Here is a 5,748-nt window from a genome sequence, read left to right as displayed (position 1 = left end):
TTTTACATTCAATCTCTTTTCTAAGTTAATTAAACACTAAGCATGAAAATCGAAATTCCTTCTAGCAAATCAAAGAAAAGATGAAGAGAAGAAGAAATTCACTATCATTAATCCATCAAGTACAATAGAGCTTACTCTCTCAATGAGAGGGAATTTAGCTACTCATAGCTCAGAGAGAAAGTACAAAAGATGGAAGAGATGAAGTGTGAAAATTAAAAAGTGAAATCCCAAAACTAAACTCTGTGACTTGCTAACCCCTTTTCCAATACTTCCAAGGGTATGTATACTACTCCTAGATCTAGAAAATAAAAGAAAGTTACAAAAGTGAAAATAAAATTACAATTTTGAGGGAAAAGAAACTCAACAAATGTGATCATCCAGCTGGTGTGTGACTGGCGCTTCTTTGGCATGTCACGCTCCTTCTGTTTCTGATTTGGCGTGCCACGCCGCTCCATTCAAGTAGCACGCCGTCCTCTATTTTACCCCTGGCGTGCCACGCCTTCGAGCCTAACTGGCACGCCCAGGACATTTTAAATGGCCAAGTAACTTGGCGTGCCACGCCTTCGAGCCAAAGTGGCACACCCAAGGTCCTCTTCCTTATCTCTATGCTTCTGGAAATTTGTGCCAGCATGGCACGCCCAGGGTTTGGCGTGCCACGCCCTTCTTAAAGCTTCACTCCCTTGCCGGCGTGCCACGCCTCGTCATCCAAGTGGCACGCCTGAGTTCATTGGCTCATCTTCTTCCTCTCTTGAAAATACTACCAGCGTGCCATGCCATGAGACTGGCATGTCACGCCCTTCATTTGCTTCATCTTTTTGCTGGCGTGCCACGCCTCATCTCCCAAGTGGCACGCCTGAGTTCACTGGTCCTTTAATTCCTCCTCTGAAAAACACTACTAGCGTGCCACGCCATGAGACTGGCGTGTTACACCCTGTTGTCAGAGATCACAATTTCGTGCACCAAGTTTTTGGCGCCGCTGCCGGGGATTGTTCGAGTTTGGACAATTGACGGTTCATCTTGTTGCTTAGATTATGTAATTTTCTTTTTTATTTTGTCTTTAGAATTTTTAAGAATGAATTCTAGTGTTTCGGATGATGCTTTTATCATCACAGGAGCTAATTGATTCCCATCAATTTGGCTGTTGTATGTAATGTCTTGCTAAAGCTTGGCTAGCCATGTGTAATCTTTTTAGACTGAAGCTTTAGACTAACATTGCATGATTCCTGGAATTCTTATTAAAAATTTTGAGTTTCTTATTTTCTTTTTCCTAAATAATTCTCGAAAAAAATACAAAAAAAATTTAATAAAATCATAAAAACCAAAAAAATATTGTGTTTCCTGTTTGAGTCTAGTGTCAATTTTTAAGTTTGGTGTCAATTTCATGTTTTAATTTTTTTTAAAAAAATTTCGAAAATTCATGCATTGCATTCTTCATGATCTTCAAGTTGTTCTTAATGAGTCTCCTTGTTTGATCTTCATATTTTCTTGTTTTGTGTCTTTTGTTGTTTTTCATATGCATTTTTGAATTCATAGTGTCTAACCATGAAAAATCTCTAAGTTTGGTGTCTTGCATGTTTTTCTTTTCTTGAAAATTTTTCAAAAATAAGTTCTTGATATTCATCATGATCTTCAAAGTGTTCTTGGTGTTCATCTTGACATTCATAGTGTTCTTGCATACATCTTTTGTTTTAATCCAAAATTTTTATGTGTTGAGTCATTTTGTGGTTTTTCTCTTTCCTCATTAAATTCAAAAAAATAAAAAAATATCTTTTCTTTATTTCACTCATAAATTTTGAAATCTTTGGGTTGACTTAGTCAAAAATTTTTAAAATAAGTTATTTCTTGTTAGTCAAGTCAAGATTTCAATTTCAAAAATTTTTATCTTTTCAAAATCGTTTTCAAAATCAAATCTTTTTCATTTTTTTTCTTTTCCTTTATTTTTTGAAAATTTTCAAAAATCTTTTTCAAAACTTTTCAAAATATTTTTCCTAATTTTACCTCATATTTTTCGAAATTAATACTAACAATTAATGTTTTGATTCAAAAATTTCAAATTTGTTACTTTCTTGTTAAGAAAGATTCAAACTTTAAATTTTAGAATCATATCTTTTGATTTCTTGTGAGTCAAGTCATTAATTCTGATTTTAAAAATTAAATCTTTTTCAAAATAAATTTCAATCATATCTTTTCAATCATATCTTTTCAGACATATCTTTTTCAAATCATATCTTTTTCAAACTTTAATTTCAAAATATCTTTTTCTAACTTCTTATCTTTTCAAAATTAATTTCAAAAATATTTTTCAAAACTACCTAACTAATTCTCTCTCTTCTAATTTTCGAAAATCACCTCCCTCTTTTTCAAAAAAAAATCTCTTTAATTAACTAATTGATTTAAATTCTAATTTTATCTCTTCTAACTTTTTCGAAAATTGCTAACCCATTTTTCAAAATAATTTTTGAATTTCTCTTCTCTCTTTGTGTTCGAATTTTTCCTCCTCTATTCTTCTTCTCTTCTACTCATATAAAGGAATCTCTATACTGTGACATAGAGGATTTCTCTTCTTTTCTGTCCTCTTCTTTTTCATATGAGCAGGAGCAAGGACAAGAACATTCTTGTGGAAGCTGACCCTGAACCTGAAAGGACTCCAAAGAAGAAGCTAAGAGAAGCTAAAGCACAACAATCCAGAGAAAACCTTACAGAGAATCTCGAAAAGAAGCAATGGCCGAACCCAACAACAATAACAATGCAAGGAAGGTGCTTAGTGATTTTACTATACCAACTTCCAACTTCCATGGAAGAAGCATCTCATTCCCTGCCATTAGAGCAAACAATTTTGAGCTTAAGCCTCAATTAGTTTCTCTGATGCAATAGAATTGTAATTTTTATGGACTTCCATCAGAAGATCCTTTTCAGTTCTTAACTGAATTCTTGTAGATCTGTGATACTGTTAAGACCAATGGAGTTGATCCCGAGGTCTACAAGCTTATGCTTTTCCCTTTTGCTGTAAGAGACAGAGCTAGAATATGGTTGGACTCTCAACCTAGAGATAGCCTGAACTCTTGGGATAAGCTGAACCTAGAGATAACCTGAACTCTTGGGATAAGCTGGTCACAGCTTTCTTAGCCAAATTCTTTCCTCCTCAAAAGCTGAGCAAGCTTAGAGTGGATATTCAAACCTTCAGGCAGAAAGAAGGTGAATCCCTCTATGAAGCTTGGGAAAGATACAAGCAACTGACCAAAAAGTGTCATTCTGACATGCTCTCAGAATGGACCATCCTGGATATATTCTATGATGGTCTGTCTAAATTGTCTAAGATGTCATTGGACCATTCTGTAGGTAGATCTATTCACCTGAAGAAAATGCCTGCAGAAGCTCAGGAACTCATTGAAATGGTTGCAAATAACCAGTTCATGTACACCTTTGAAAGGAATCCTATGAATAATGGGATGCCTCAGAGGAAGGGAGTTCTTGAATTGAAGCTCTGAATTCTATATTAGCTCAGAACAAAATGTTGACTCAGCAAGTCAATATGATTTCTCAAAGTCTGAATGGATTGCAAAATGCATCCAACAGTACTAAAGAAGCATCTTCTGAAGAAGAAGCTTATGATCCTGAGAACCCTATAATGGTAGAGGTAAATTACATGGGTGAAGCCTATGGAAACACCTATAATTCCTCATGGAGAAATAATCCAAATTTCTTATGGAAGGATCAACAAAAGCCTCAACAAGGCTTTAACAATAATAATGGTGGAAGAAACAAGTTTAGCAATGGCAAGCCTTTTCCATCATCCTCTCAGCAACAGACAGAGAATTCTGAGCAGAACCCATCTAGCTTAGCAAATATAGTCTCTAATCTATCTAAGACCACTCTCAGTTTCATGAATGAAACAAGGTCCTCCATCAGAAACTTGGAGGCACAAGTGGGTCAGCTGAGTAAAAGGGTTACTAAAACTCCTCCTAGCACTCTCCCAAGCAACACAGAAGAGAATCCCAAAAGAGAGTGCAAGGCCATAACCGTGACCAACATGGCCGAACCTTGAGAGAGTGAAAAGGCAGTGATTCCCAGTGAGGAAGACCTCAGGGAACGTCCACTGGCCATTAAGGAGTACCCCAATGAAGAACCAAAGGAATCTGAGGCTCATACAGAGACCATAAAGATTCCATTGAACTTTCTTTTACCATTCATGAGCTCTGATGACTATTCATCTTCTGAAGAAGATGAAGACATTGCTGAAGGGCAAGTTGCCCAATATTTAGGAGCAATCATGAAGCTGAATGCCAAGCTATTTAGTAATGAGACTTGTGAGGATGAACCTCCATTGCTCATTAATGAACTGAATACCTGGGTTCAGCAAACTTTACCTCAAAAGAAATAGGATCCTGGTAAATTCTTAATACCCTGTACTATAGGCACCATGACCTTTGAGAAGGCTCTGTGTGACCTAGGGTCAGGTATTTCAGACAAATCAATAAAACAGGCTTATGGACTAGTAGAGGACGTGCTAGTGAAGGTTGAAGGCCTTCACATCCCTGCTGATTTCATAATCCTAGACACTGGGAAGGATGAGAATGAAGCCATCATCCTTGGCAGACCTTTCCTAGCTACAACAAAAGCTGTGATTGATGTTGATAGAGGAGAGTTGGTTCTTCAATTGAATGAGGACTACCTTGTATTCAAGACTCAAGGTTCTCCTTCTGTACACATGGAGAAGAAGCATGAAAATCTTCTCTCAATACAGAGTCAAACAAAGTCCCCATATTCAAACTTTAAGTTTGGTGTTGGGAGGCCACAACCAAACTCTAAATTTGGTGTTGAGAGGCCACAACCATGCTCTGATTATCTGTGAGGCTCCATGAGAGCCCACTGTCAAACTATTGACATTAAAGAAGTGCTTATTGGGAGGCAACCTAATTTTTATTTATCTATGTTAAAATTCCATTTTCTATTATTATTTTATGTTTTCTTTAGGTTGATGATCATGTGGAGTCACAAAAAAACCGCAAAAATCAAAGCAAATTCAAAAACAGCATTAAAATAGCACACCCTGGAGGATGAACTTACTGGCGTCTAAACGCCAGTAAGAGTAGTAGAATGGGTGTTAAATGCCCAGTCTGGCACCATTCTAGGCTTTTAACGCCAGAAAGAAGCACCAGGCTGGCATTTAACGCCAGAAACAGGCTACAGCTTGGTGTTAAACGCCAGGAAAGGTATAAAAGCTGGCGTTCAATGCCAGAAACAGGCAGCAGTCTGGCGTTAAACGCCAGTATTGCATACAGAGGGCGTTTACACGCCTAAATGGTGCAGGGATGAAAAATCCTTGACACCTCAGGATCTGTAGACCCCACAGGATCCCCACCTACCCCACCTCTCTCTCTCTCTCTCTCCCCCTTACACATCTCTATAACACTCTACCCAAAACACCACTCACCAATCAAATCCTATTCTCTTCCTTATATTCTCTTCACCAATCACCTCCATCCCTCTTTCCCAAAAACCCCACCTACCTCACTTTTCAAATCCAAACACTTTTTCCTCCCAAACCCACCCAATTCCATTCGGCCACTCTCCCTCTCTTTCTCTATAAATACCCCTCTTCACTCCTTCATTTTCACACGTCACAAACACTCTCCTACCCCTTGGCCGAACCTATCTCTCCCTCCATCTCCTCTATTTTCTTCTTCTTCCCCTTCTTTCTTTCTTCTTTTGCTCGAGGACAAGCAAACCTTTTAAGTTTGGTGTGGT

At 37.7% G+C, this 5,748-nt stretch overlaps 1 non-coding gene across 1 annotated transcript; it reads right to left on the bottom strand.

Moving 5' to 3' along the window:
• Window positions 1-3,155: 3,155 nt before the first annotated feature.
• Window positions 3,156-3,259, bottom strand: LOC127742533 (small nucleolar RNA R71). Its single transcript, XR_008003867.1, has one exon. It is a non-coding gene; the product is annotated as a small nucleolar RNA R71 (small nucleolar RNA).
• Window positions 3,260-5,748: the final 2,489 nt, after the last annotated feature.

The sequence above is a fragment of the Arachis duranensis genome, chromosome 1, assembly GCF_000817695.3.
Source record: "Arachis duranensis cultivar V14167 chromosome 1, aradu.V14167.gnm2.J7QH, whole genome shotgun sequence".
NCBI classification, from domain to species: Eukaryota; Viridiplantae; Streptophyta; class Magnoliopsida; order Fabales; family Fabaceae; genus Arachis; species Arachis duranensis.
This window is presented reverse-complemented; position numbering and strand designations above follow the sequence as displayed.